The sequence below is a fragment of the Adiantum capillus-veneris genome, chromosome 4 (assembly GCF_014529385.1).
Source record: "Adiantum capillus-veneris isolate H3 chromosome 4, ASM1452938v2, whole genome shotgun sequence".
In the NCBI taxonomy this organism is placed as follows: Eukaryota; Viridiplantae; Streptophyta; class Polypodiopsida; order Polypodiales; family Pteridaceae; genus Adiantum; species Adiantum capillus-veneris.
The window spans coordinates 128129664-128144540 of NC_140934.1; positions in this window are offsets into that span (position 1 = coordinate 128129664).

Below are 14877 nucleotides of genomic sequence, written 5' to 3' on the forward strand. Positions count from 1 at the left end.
AAAAGATTGAGACAATTGGCATTCAATTCGGAGCCGTCGTATGTTATCATTGTCTGAACACTTTTTGAGAGTTTTAATAAACGTACCCCCCAAATCTGATATCCGAGTTTTTTTGAAAGTGAATATAAAAAATGAAATTAGGGACTTTTTATTATCTCTCTCTAAGCTGACCTGGCATTTCTTACAAGGCCCATTTTTGAGTCCAAACTTTTCCTAATGTGCTCCAGGGGTGGAATCCCCAACTGTCCCTACCCTCCTTGGCAGTATGTGGTAGCTCAGCCAGAGACATTTTTTTGGGCTCTTTAGCTTAATGGTTTCTCATCCTCTTCTAGAGGAAAATTTTCTTGTCCTCATCCGTGCAAGGTAGTGCTACTACACCAGGTGGTTGGCCCTAGATTTTCTAATCTTAGTGCCTTGGCATCTTCAGAAGTTGGTTACTATGAGGATCTGATTTTTTTGCTAGTTCTAGTTCTGGGTGTTTAAGAAAGTGGTGGGCAAGCTGGTGACATGTGGGAGATATTCTCTAGTCTGGTGGATTCCATCACATCCTCCTCATGGGGATTTTGCCTGCAATGGTCTCCTTTTTTGGTTGGATATCTCCTATGTGATCAGTGATGGATCTTTGGGCTCCCTCCTTCTTGCGGCTTCCATTGTGTTGAAGCCCTTTGATTGTCTTGTATGGGTGGGCTATTGCCCAATTCCTAAGGGAATTCTCTAATTAGGTTATAGAAGAGGAAGAAAGAGAAGAGTATAATAGAGTCTTTTTAGAGACATATTTTGACTCATTGGTGGATAACTTGAGACTCAATATAGCTTTAAGGATCCATCAATACAGGGTCACTCGTGTATCCTTTGGGATCTGCAATGCTCTTGAGTACCTGTATTTCTATTTTAGAAAGCCAATTATTGAATATTTAAGAAGAAGAGAAGAAGAAGAAATCATGAGTGATATAGGGAAGCAACCACCAATTTTTAATTATGGCACCAAATTTCAAAAGAGAAGATGGGATGCTTGGCTTGAAGCTCAAATTCAGAGATCAAGTGGGTATTCAAGAGATTTTATCTCTAAAGTAGCAGTGATTATAGGTTTGCCACTAATCATTGAAGGGGCAAGGTCACAAGAATCTAGATAGGCAAGGGGAAACCTAGAACTTGAAGAAGGGGAGAGTTCTTCACCCAAGCGAGAAGAGTAGGGAAGAATCCCAGAGGCTCCTGAAAAGGTTATCCACCAATTGGTTGGAGTTCAAGCAGTCCATCAAGTTTTGAGGTTGAGGAGACATTTGAAGTTTTTAACCACATCCATTTCAATTACTCCCATTACCGAGATTAAAATTCAACACATTGGGAGGTCAAGCACCCCCTTAACCACCAATTATGGCTCAACCACCACCCAACCCTAAAGTAGAGGCAACAAATATCAATGAAAGAATCCCAAGATGCTGACAACCATGTGGGGCAATTTGAGACTAGGTGGTCTGCAAGTGGGTATGATGTACTATATAATAATGCAATTATGAAGGAACATTTTGTGGCTGCACTGCAGGGAAAGGCCATGACGTGGTTCATGTAGTATGGTGTTAACACTTTTTCAGATTATGAAAATTTGAAAAAAAGATTCTTTGCATGATTCAAGGTAGAGAAAACCCCTGAAGATGTCCTAAAGAAGATCAAGAAAATCAAGCAAAAACGTCTACTAGTAGTAGAAGATTATGCACAAAAATTTAGGAACTTGATGCAAGCAAATGAGACCATCTTGGGAGCAATTGGGGGATTATTTCTATAGAGGATTTAGAAAACAACTCAAGAGTATTGTTGTAGGTCATGCACCTCTTGCTCAACAACAGAACTTTGGTAATGTAGTGGATGTAGCATTGAGGGCTAAAAGGAGGTATGGAACAAGTGAATTGAAGAAAATCATGGAGAAGAAATCTAGACAGGATTCAAATTCAAAAGAGGAAGATTTAGATGAGGATGAAGAAGATTCAAGTGTACTGATTTAAATGAAGAGTCAGACACTAATGAAGATGAATGCATGGAGTGCAAAGAAGAAAAAGAGGTAAAAGAAAAACAAAGAAGCCAAGCCAAAGAAGCAGAAGAGAAAAGGAAGGAAGAGAAATGGTAAATCAAAATTTGAAGATACCTCCAATGCTAAAAATCTAATTTTGGAGAAGCTAAAGGAGATCCAACCTTCACCATTTTCAAATCCCTCTAAACCATCATTTTGTTAGCTATGTCAAAGACATGGACATGATTATGATAATTGCTATTATTATCCTAAGACCATCACACATTCTTACCGAGATGGAATTAGGGGCAATGTGGTAGCACCACAACCCTTTAGAACCAAATATCAGAATACAGTCCCACAAAGGAAATTTCAGCAAGAAAATTGGTAAAATGTGTAGAGGTACTAGCAACAAAACAACCCATTACAACCCTACACCTACTATGGAACTTTGGGACATACATGGATCTCCACGTGTGGTGTAAGCATAGGAATGAGAGGAGCATCCCAATTGTAAACTATACACCTGCAAATGCAGGAGCTAGTTCCTCCAATGGTGGAAGAATGAAGGCACCTACTGAAGTAAATGTAGTTCTCTTGGAAGAGATTTCTCTTGAAGCTGAAGACTAGAAAAATCAAGCAAAAGGGAAGAGATGGAACCAACACCCTAAAATGCCCCCAATGGAATTGAAAAAAAGTAGAAGGTAACACCCTACATTGCTTCCAAAGTGATTGCTTGCATGTGCTCGACCAGTCACAAGATCCACTCGAATGACAGAATCTTGGAACTGCAAGTAGACATGGTTTTTAGACCAGTCATGCACCATTTTTGCTTCCCTCATGAAAGGACGTCCTAAAATCATCTCCGATGCCATAGTGTGTTTGGAGAAATCCATAACAATGAAGGTAATCCTTATTTTATGTCCAAAGACCTTGATCTTGAGATCTTCTAGCATCCCAATAGGTTTAACAATAGACCCATTGGCCATCTTCACTACTATGGTTGTGGTTCGCAAGGTGAGGTCTTCCCATAGTTTCCTAGCAATTTTTAGTCACAATGCTAACCCCAGCGCCACCATCAAGGATTCCCTTCACAGTTAATCCCTTAGTAGTGATTGGTATGGTCGCATTGGATTCATCACCCTGAAAGTATTGTCCCAACTTGTTAACAGGTATTTCCATAACAAGATTCTCATCTAAGTTGGCTTGTGGATCTAAGTGTTCCTCCTCTATTGGCATCTCCCCAGCTCCATCCATCTCTGCAAATTGTGGTAGCCCAAACTTTAGTTCTCCATTGAGGAAGACTCGAAGAGCTGAGACTAGCTCGGGGTCTTTATATAGTTTGGACATGATGGTGGTTTTAACTTTTGAAGACAGGAAATCCATCAATTTGGAAATGTTTAACTGCACCTTTTGGGCTTTAGTCCCTTGACATGGAGAAGATGGGATCTCCATTTCTTCGATAGGATCGGGTAGTCCTTTTGTGAACATTCTTTCCATCAAGAAGTGAGTACGCCCACTTTCCCATGACTTTAAGTCACTTTCTTCTTGGATGACACTAGCTATGGCTAAGGGTCTATGGACTTGGTGAGGTTGTTGTTGCGTAGGGAACAGGGTGTCTGTAATCTGGATCTGCCTAGGTGTTGGTTCTAGACCTCTTTGGGTATCTTCTACCAAACTCCTTAATTGCTTGACTCGCTCAATCTCCTCTGTGGGTTTGGATAAGTTCCTATCTTCTTCTTGGATCCTGGCCATTATGGCTCATGACGATCTTCCTTGTTGGTTTCTATCTTAGTGGTCGTTTTGGTCTCCATGGTTTCACCTGAATCAGAATCTTCTTAAGCATCGTTCATATATATAGGGTCGTCACCAGTCCCTATGTTGGTCTTTGAACTGGGGTCTGACTTCGTTGCTTTTTGGGATCTCTTTCTTCGTGTTTTCTTCTTTTTTTGAGATTGGGCAATTGGTGCCGTGTCTCTTTCCTCAAGAATATAATTTTGTTTTTGGAGCATCAATCATGTGAGTACGTTTACTGGTACCACAGGTGTACTTTGTAACATTTAATGGCCTAATAACTTATGTGTAGCGGAAATTAGCATGAACATAGTGGGCATTTCATTAGAATAGATTCCTAATGAGAATTACAAGAGTGCTTGGGTGGAGAGAGCAACAAAAAGCATAACACCTAGTTAGATAGCATCAACAATACTTTCAAAAGAGAGAGAAATTAAGCTATTGACAACAGTTGAGGACCGGATTTGCATGGAGCCGGTCCCCCCCTCCAAAAGGCTTTGTATTATGGTTTCTCCCATCAAGAGAGACATTGTACAATACAATTCTTTGTGTTCCTTCAAGACTAGCTAGTGCAATGAAGATGGAAGCTTCATGCACTAAGAAAAACACTTAACAAACACAACTTGAATTATCCCCGTTCTCAGACCCAAGACCTCACACACCTTCGAATATGGTGAGAGCTAGCAGGGTATGAGAGTAGATTGAGAGGAAGAAGGAGTATCTTACGAGAAAGATGTACATATCCTCACATAATCACTCATATTAGCATAGCTTAGCTTAGTAATTAGCTTGGTAGAGGACATGAGCATGCATTGAAGCTTGGCTCTTGGTTGGATTTGCATCCACATGCCAAGAGAGTGTTGAGGTAGGCTTCTATCTCACAAGCTTGGAGTAGGTGATGAGTTCTCCATTAAAGCTTGGTAAGAGATAGTCTTCTCTTTCTTCACACATGAGATTGTGTGAGTGTGTGTGTGATAATGCCAAGCAAAAATCAGCCCCCTCTCTCTCTTGGGCGAGCCCCCTTGCTATTTGCTCTTCGTGCAGCCTCATTGGCCCTCCCCAAGTCAAGCCAATTACAATTAAGCAGCATAAGTGATAGCCTTCTGACATGTGTCCCCCTTTCCTCTTTTGTGAGAGCTTGAGGTAATTAAATAATTAAACTAAACTCTCATTGGACCCCTTTGCCTCCTGGCCAATAGGAATCAGGCAAGCCATGGGGCTCCTGAATGCTCATTGGACCCTTTGGGAGACTGCCCAATAGTCTTCTAGGAGACTTAATTCTTATTGGTTTCTTTTATTAAATGTTTTTAAATTAATTAAACTAGATTTACTCTAGCTTAATTCTCATTGGTCCACTTCAAGGGTCATCCAATAGGAATTGGGCACACCTTGTGGGCATGTGGGCTAGGGAGCTGACATGTGTCCCTAATTCCCTTTGTGTAAAGGGGCTTGTGTGTGTGTGTGTGTGGCTTTCTCTCTCATCCCCTAGAAGAAGGGCTCGCCCCCTCCCATGTAGGGATGTGCATTGACTTTGGAGAGCACACAAAGCATCCAATTCCCCCTAAGCTTTAACCCTTTGGACACAACCTTTGAATTTTGGAACCTTAGCATTTTGGAAGTCTTAATGGGCTGAACCTTAGGGTCTTTTTAGCCCTGTTAAGGCGGTTACGCCGCTAGCGGAAGCTAAATAGCGAGAACTCAACCAACAACAAAATTTGGCAGACGAGGACGGAGCTTGACCCACAGGCGCATGGAAACAACTAGGTGGGTGTCAAATCACCTACTCGACCTTCTAATGACAATCACTACTAAGGAAATCAAATCTAAGTTCTAAAATACGCAAGTGACTGAAATCCGTACTACGAACGAATGCTATACGAAACAGGATCTAGAATCGTTGAATCGATTTCAAACTCAAGGGGAAGTCTATACACTAGGTAAGAACAACACCCTAAAGACTTGAACTGCAAAATCAACCTATAACCACTCCGTGCGGTAAACGCGTATGAAGACAGGCCGAAAAATACAGGTGATCGAAACTTGACCCCGATGGTACCAATGTGTAGCTCTACTCGTTGTGGTTCTATAGATATGCTGCGCGCTCCATTCCGACACACGAGTTGGAAGAAAACTCACACCGAAGCTCGTAGGAACTTACCACACATAGAAGCCGATAGCGCGCACTCTTGGTATCTGTGCGTAGCTCTCGCCGTTGCTAACACAATGGCGGTGTCACTTCTCCAATGGCGGCTCTGTAGCTCGCGTAGCAAGTAGATAAGAATCTCTCTCTCTCACTCTCTCTCAGACACAGTCACGGCACTTAAAAACTCCCTTTTTTAATAATCTCCATCCCCTTAGGTTACAAAAACTTTGGCTTATATACCTCAGCCTGGGAGGTGAGAACATCTCTAACTAATTACATCAGCAAGTGAAATTATTTCGGGATTACAAGCTGGAATCTCAATTGAGTCCCGTTACTTAATGAATGGCTCAAATCAAAATTAATGTCGGAAAGACATTTATTACAATCAATGGTTACAAAATGATGAGTGTGAGCAAAAATGTGGGTGTGATCCTCTGTTGGCTCAACACTCCCCCCCTCCGTGTTCATGTCGTCCCTGACATGACTTTTAAGCTTGGTCAATAAAGTCCCGTCGTCTTGAGCATCTGCAAATGTGATTCGTATCGTAGGTTGCCGATGGTCAAGGTTGGGCCGAATATTTTGCTTTCGTGGGTGAAAAAGCCGGTGTAGAAAGCTTCTTCGAATGTTTGCATGTGGAAGCTAGGCAAAAACATAATCCTTTGGTATAGGAGGTGTAACACTTTTGGAGAAGGCTGCAATGAAGGATCGTCCATCATATCAGTCACTGTGTCGGCCGTCGATAGTAGACTCGAGGTCGTGGCTTTTTCTGGCGCGAACACTTCAATGCAAGCTAAGAGAGTCCTGCAGATTTTCTTGAGCATCTGACAGGAAAGGTCAGGAGAGCCAGTAACGAGCTTGATGGTGCCCGTTAGGGTTTTCACCATGTAGGCTTTACCTATTCTCTCTCCTGCCTTTGGTCCTGGCATCCTGGGGTAATTAAGCCAATTTGGCTTCTTTTCTACAATCCTGCCATGCTCTTTCCAGTTTCTGACTCTTGGCACCGGGCAGAAGGTTGCATCCTCCCGAATCTCCTTTGGTGCCTCCACCAAGTAGATGAGGTAGGCTGGGTATTTGTTCAGCCAACCTTTCCTCCATCTAGGTTGTGAATCTACAATCTTCTTTGATTGTTCCTCCTTTGTGATGTCGCCTTCGTAAAGAGCGACATACTGCTCCTCCTCTATTCTCTTTTTCTTCTTTAGCACTTCAAATTTCATCAAAGGGAAAGGCAGCCTGGGTTGCATCCACTATTCATGGAGCACTTTTGTGTCTAGTCCCTGAAGTCTAATGGAGATTAGGAGTCTCCTCTCCCATTCCATTTCCTCCTTGGCACTCTCCTCTGCTGACTTTTCTATTTGGTCATGGAGCCTTTGTTCTTCTTCTTCAGAGATTCCTGAAGTCGAGACCACCTCTTGAGCTGGGGCTAGATCTCCAATTGTGGTTGCCTCTCCAATTTCTGGTAGCTCTATGGTTGCTCCACCTGATTCTTCGTGTGGTGTCTCTGTCTCTCTTCTTTGTTGCTCTTGTAGATCTTGGAGCTGTTTGCGGAGGGCCTCATTCTCTGTCCGTAGTGTTTGATTTTCTAATGTGAACCTCTCCTCTGCGGCCAATGATCCCTCCGCAATGTGCAACCTTTGCACTTGCTCTAATCTCAGCTCTCTTTGTAAGCTTCGGACTTGGTCTTCCAAAGGTGGTATGATAACTCCCTCTTGTTCGGTTCCTGCTCTGCTAGCTCTAGGGGTAGTCCTGAGTCTAGTGATTGTTCTTTCTTGGAGCTCGACTCTCTCCCTTAGCTCAATGAGCTCATCCTTGGCCGCCTCCAACTCATCCTCTAGTCGCTCCCTTGCTTCCTGTGCACTTGTCACTTCTCTTGAAGCCTCGGCTAGCTGGAGTATCAAGTCGTCTCTCTCGTTTTCCGCGTCATAGAGTGATGCTTTATGACTTTCAGATTCAGTCATAGCATTCTCTAATTTTCTCTGCAACTCCGCTTCCCTTTGTTTGGCTGTCTCAATCTCTACTTCCTTAGCCTTGGACCTTTCTTTTATCTTGCTGAGCAGTTCATGCACCATGTGCATGTCTTTTTCATCATCATCTGTCAACTCTAAAGCTCTTTCCGCCACCACCTCCACTGGCTTTGGCTCTTCTAGTACTTTCGGTTCGTCCAGTTTCTCTTCACTTTCTTTTGTACTCTTTGTTTTTTTCTCCGTCCCTCTCCGTTCATCTTGTTTTTGTAGGGTGATCCCATAAACTGCCTCAAGGGCCTCTTCTTCAGTGTATCCTATCGCTACCAGATACTCATAATCATTTCTCTTTTGCTGAACTGGATCTATCTTCTTTTCTTTGGTCTCAGCCTCTGGTTTTTCCAAATCATCTGTGTCCACCTCTACTGTGGTCTCCTCCATAATTTTTTCCGTCTTCTTAGGGCTTGGTACATCCTTCATAGAGGGATATCTGTCCTCAGCTTCCTTGGCTTTCCCTTTGTCGGCTTGCCCATCTTTCTCTTGAGGCTTAGTAGACTCATCTACTTTCCTTTTCCCCTTGTCATCTTTTTTCAGCTCAGCTTTTAATTGCTGTACCTCCTCTTCAGTGTATGGCTCGACAGGTTGCTGCTCCAGAATAGCCTCTGACTCCTCATAAGCTTTAATATATTGATCGTATTGATCAATATGTGGCCTGGCTGAGCTAGTTCTGACTTTAGTGGGGTCTGGCACCCACTTTTCTTCAAAGTCACCCTTTAGAGCTCTTTCCGCTCTAAACTGCTCCACTAGTCTTTCCATTCTTGCCGCTTTCTGACTTTTGGTTTGCTTGGGAGCAACCTTCTTCTTTACTTTCTTAAGCGGCTCGTCCACATCCTCTGCAGGTTCTGAAACTACTTCTAGTTTCCGGCGTGCTCTTGTGGATGCCCTCTTGGATACTTCGGGCTGTTCTTCCTCCTCGTCGGCTTCTCTAAGCCACTCATTCTGGGAGGGAACCTTTGGCCACTGATCTCTAGCTCCAATAGCTTCATAAGCTATTCTTGTCAAAATTTCCGCTCCTCCTATGTACTTTGGCTTCTCGTTGTGCATGGCAATTACTTGCTCGTGGATGTGTTGAGCGTAATTCACCTCTTTTGGCATATTGCTCTTTAATGCCCATGTGATGGTGGTCGCAATGGCATGGGGTGGTGTCGTATACTTTTGCGATCTCTTACTGCAAACATGGAGAAACTGGTTGTACAGTCGGCAAAGGGTTGCCGCTCTTGGGTCCGCCATATCTCCATAGGTTGCATTTTGCTTCTTGGGCCCATAGACCTCTATGGCCTCCCTTCTTTCCCTGACCAAGCTCCCTTTGTTGTGCAGCTTCAATGCGTCTGAAATGAGCTGTGGAGTGATCTATACTTCTACTTTCTCTCCATCCATGGCTGTCAATGTGGCTTTTCCATCCTTCTGAATGGATGTTGCCAACTCGTACACTCTTCTTGTATCCACACCTGATGGTCTCGAGGTGAAGAAACTGTGCAAGTCTGCCCTTTCCAGGTACCTGCTGATGTCTTCCGATCTGCTATAATCTACCAATTCCTGTGGGATCATCAGTACATCCACCGCTTGCCCTTGAGGATCTCTGAAAGTCCCCTGGTAGATCTTTATTCCCTCTTTCTCCAATACTGCTTCCTCCACCCAAGTTTTGGTTGGCTTGAGGGTTTCTGTTGGAATGTCAAAGGGTTCCGCTTCTGCAAGAGCATCTTTGATTGTCGGTCTTTTTCTCTTCGTTGCCGATGACTTGGCGGAATCCATGGATCCTGTAACTCCAATTTCAAAAGTTAGCGTCTTTTTAGTACTGAAAGCCGAAATGAAGCTTTTAACTATTCAAATGACTTGAAAATTGAAACATGAGCTATTCAGGGCCTAAGGATGCAAGGTAGGTGAAAAAATATGCAAAATGGGCTCAAAATCATGCTGGAGACATCATACGTGTATGATGTCTTTTGTGTCAAAATGACTTCATATTGGTTGTGCTTGTAGCTGATAGTGTACATATGAGTATCATATGCTTGGATTTGAGTTTGGATCCCATTTGGTCAAGTTTTGGCCAGTTTAGTCCAGTTCTGGCTCTTGGCAAAATTTTGAAAGGGAATTGGATTTTATGATCCAAATTGGATAAAACTTGGTGGTTCACTTTCAAATGGCATGTAGATCACTTCTGTTTGGTGGTTGAAGCCCTGAGGTGCCAAAATCACATAGTGAGACATCATACGCGTATGATGTCTTTTGTGTATTTTTGGACCAAATTTCTCTATAAGCTTGGATTTGGCTTTAGATAGGCTTATTCAGTGGATTTATGAAGTTTGGATAAATTTTGGGCTAAAAATGGCTCTGGAGACATCATACGTGTATGATGTCTTTTTCATCAATTTTGCATGGGATTGGTTCTGTGGACTCCCCATGTACTAGTGAAGGACTATATCTACTCAAATCTTGGTTTGGACTTGAGTATGTTGGATTTGGGCCAAAAATAGGCTTTAGGTGAAGGATTTTCCCCAATTGGGCTAATGGGGTGATCCTCTTGACCAAATGGTTCCAAATTTCATATGTAGCATGTATTAGATATATATAATGGATGTATGATGACAAATGAGCAGTTTTGGCTCTGTAAGTGCGAATAGACATCATACGCGTATGATGTCTTTTCTGTCAAAATGGTGCTTTTTGGTTCCAGATAGCTTGTAGATGTGTTAATCAACAATCCTACAAAGTTTCAATGAGTTTGGAGTTACTTTGACAAAATTAGGACCAAAAATCAATTTTATGGCCTACTTTGCGTCTTTTTGGTTTTCCTTGGGTTTTCTAACTCCAATTCTCATGATACTTGGTTCATAGGATGTGATTAACATGTGGAATGAGGCTATGCACTCAAATGTTGAAATGGATGTGAAATTCATGTTGTGAGACATCATACGCTGAGGCGGTCCGGGGCGGGCAACAAGAAGAGCAACCTCTAGACACCCTTCAAGGCTCCCGTGCTGCTCAATGGGGCTGGGGCACAACACAACACAAACCAAAACAATGAACCCATAGCCAAATCCCAACTACACAAGGGGCACCACCTAGTTTAAGAGCGAACTAGGACGCAAAAGAGAAGAATCGTTAGAGCAACCCACAAACAAGCAAGGAATTTACGCTAACCCTAACACCAATGGAACACTCTCACACACTAAAACATGAGAGAGAGAGAGAGAGAGAGAGAGAGAGAGAGAGAGAGAGAGAGAGAGAGAGAGAGAGAGATAGTGCTCGGGTTGCTTTGAAACGTATCGGCAATGATCAAGCAAACACAACTATATATTTAAGAAAGAGAGAGAAAGGGGGAGGGGGTGCTTGTTGCATTAATACCTTCTTACAAATCTGTCATGACAAATCAAAGTGAGATTAGTATTTGTTCAACATAGCTTGCGTAAATTTCACCACAACACATCACAAGAAAAGCCACCCCAATCACTGTCTTAAGGCAAGGGGAGTCCTCTCCACCCTGTCGCCCTCTTACAGTATGTGGGATTTATGGCTAGATTGATGACAACACCAGAGACAAGCTATCAAGAACTTAACAAAAAACACCAAGACACTTACGCATCATTGTTGTCCATTACTTCACGTTGGAAGGGAGACAAAGTATCCAAGCTTAGTCCAAATCCACCCTCCTTGATTCAGCAAATGTTGGGCTTACTCTAGTAGGAGAAATGATAGATTTCCTACTCTCAATTTAATGATCACTCTCTCTTACAATGGCATAGAGTTCCCTTGCTAATCACCCCTAATACAACACATACATATGCCAAATGCCAATGAGATTCCACTCAAGAGCTCCTTCTCAAGAGGTTGAGCTTGGCTTCTCAAGCTATAGCATAGTGCTCTTGCTTATGGCTCCCCCTTTTTGTACTAGCTACACCCTCCTTTTATAGAAATTTTGAAGGCTAGGGTTACTCCTCTAACCATGGTTGGGTTAGATTTTCAGCAATTTATCTAATTTCTTTTGCTTGGAATTATCAAGAAGTTGGTGGGGAAAGAGAGAGGAGAGAAATGGAGGTGATAGGACTTTTCATAGTGGGTTAGTGTTAGTAGAGTTAGTATTAATTTACAAATGGAATTGGATATTTACAATGGGAGTATCCATGTAGGATACAAATAAGGAAGAAAAACTCTTAAGGGGTAAGAAAAGGTGGATTTCTTACAAGGTTGATGCTCCAAGTGTCTTGAGTAGGGCCAATTTTGACGCTTGTTGACGGTCCACTAGCTTTGACGGTACATTTTTTCTCCACTCTTGACCTTCCTTGAGAGACAAGGTAATTGAAGCTGAGTAATCAACCACCATGATGCTGTCTTTTAAGAGAAGAGGTTGAATTTTGTGGTTTTTTTGATAGATATGGGTAAATTGGAGGAGGAAAAATGAGACTAGGTGGTCAATTTTGGAATGGAATTGTGTGTGGGAGGTATGAGTTCACCATGGTTTCTCTTATTCTTCAAGGTTGAGGAGAAGGTGAGTAGGGTGCAGAGAGGAGTGGTGAGAGAGGTGGGGATGATGAGTGGAGAAGTATGTGTGAAAGAGGAAAATGATAAAGTGGAAGAGAGAGTGTGGCTGCATAGCATGGGAAAACTGGGGTCCACTAATAAAATCATAGATCACAGCTCGTAGCTCAAAAAAATATGAAAAAATTTGAGGCAAAAGTTCAGCCCAGGAGCTACAACTTTTGTTTGTATCACCTTTTCAAATTCGGAGAGCAAGTGAACTTTAAAAATTCAGCAAAACCGACCGTTATTTTCCACTGCACAAGGTCCTTGTGGGGTCCTTCTTTGGATGATTCTTTTGAATACCTCCAAGAGTGAGCCCTCCATAGTGCATGTATGCATGCCACCTACCCTTGACCTTATTTGGTAGGTCTATAATTGAAGATATTGTTGAGATCATGATATAAGTGAATAGTACAACTAAGAAAATCAAATATTGAGGGGTCTAAAAAATATGTACATGTCAAATATAAATAATATAAGTGGAAAAAATATAAAGGGGTCAAAATAAATCTCTCTCATTATGAGGCTACCATAAAAAGATAAATATTTTTGGTGTTCTAATTTTTTTAGAAAAAAAAAACAAAATAGATGTAGGAAGGGAAAAATCACAATAGTGAAAAAATATACACATAAATAAAACTAGTTTTTTTTGGATTTTTGTTGGGGTGGAGTTACATCAAATATAAGAGAAGCTTACATGAAAATATTTCTATATGGAATAAAGAGTATGAAAAATGGTAAGAAAAAATTGTGGTAATGGTGAGACAATGTACAGAGCATAAATAACACACACCTAGGTAGAAATATTTAAATAAATATCAAAATAATTATGAAAAAATCTTTTATTTAGGCCCTATATACAAAGAAATATTTACATACGCATGGGCCATAATATACTTATATTTTTTATTTATTTTTATTTTTTTGGCTCAACTAGCCCAATGACTAGCGAATTGAGGGTTTTTAAAGAAGATATGGGAAAAGTCCCCTAACTCACACGCACCTATATACAGTGAAAGGGTGAGGATAGCCACAGTGTTTGGGTGATTTTGATAGGGTGAGGTAACTCACTGTGGTAATTACAAAGAGCCAAAAAACGGCTATCATTAGCCCTCCCCCTGGATGATGGTATATTCATGTACCATCATAGAGCATCTTTTCCAAAGAGAGTGCTTCAGAGTCCTTGACGAGATCTTTATTGTTTGGCCCCTCAGAATTTTGGCCAGAGTTACACTCATGCTTCATGTAACAATACTTACATGAGACAGTGGCCTTTTGACTGATCTTTGGTAGATCCTTTGGTAGAAGGCGACTCAAATAGGGCTTCAAGCGATACCCGTTTACTTTCCTGGAGTGCTCTTTACCATTCAAGTCCATAAGCTGATAGTAACTTGAATTGAAAGCCTTCTTGACTATGTATAGCCCTTGCCATCTTGTTTCAAATTTGGCATCAAAACGATTATCGAGTCGATTGTCATACCTTAGCACAAGATCTCCTTCATTGATGCCTTTGTCCTTCAGTTTCTTGTCAAGCTTCTCCTTTGTCTGTGTGGCTTTCCTCCTATAGCACTCGTATGCTGCTTCTCTTTTCCACTCAAGCTCAGCTAAGGTAAGAAGTCGATCCATCCATGCTTCTTGATCATCTTGTGCTGATTTGCCATGAAGTCGCATTGTTGGAATGTTTAGCTCAATTGGCTGTAAAGCCTCTTGACCATAGACCAAGTGAAATGGTGTGAACTCCGTGGCTTCCCTATATGTGGTTCGATACGCCCACAAGGCACCATCCAAGAAGTCATCCCACAACTTTGTCTTGTTTTTCACCATCTTTCTAATGATGCCTGCAATGACACCATTAGCTTTTTCTACCAAACCATTTGATTGGGGATAGTAGGGTGTACTGTGACGATGTGAGCAATCCCTTTCTAAACCCTGAACCATTATCAGAAACAATTTCCAAAGGTGTGCCAAATCTACAACAAATGTGAGTGTAGACGAATTTACTCACTGTCTTCTCATTTACCTTTGCCACACTTTGTGCCTCCACCCACCTTGTCATATAGTCTACAGCCACTAGAATGTAGAGTTTACCATTTTTTGTCCTAGGCAGAGGACCCATAGCATCAATGCCCCACTTTTCAAAGGGTCCATTTGCAAGCACGATTTGCCTTGGACCATAAACCAATCTTCTATTCCCATTTACATGACAATTGTGAAAACTTTTACACCAATGTTGGACATCCACATGCAGACTTGGCCAAACATACCCCGCAAGCAAAATCTTCTTCACAGTTAATTCTTGGGCAAAATGACCACCACATGCTTCTTCATGCAAACCTTTTAGAATGGCTGGAATTTCCTCAATAGTTGGTACTCTTTTGCATACTTGATCCCTCCCTCTT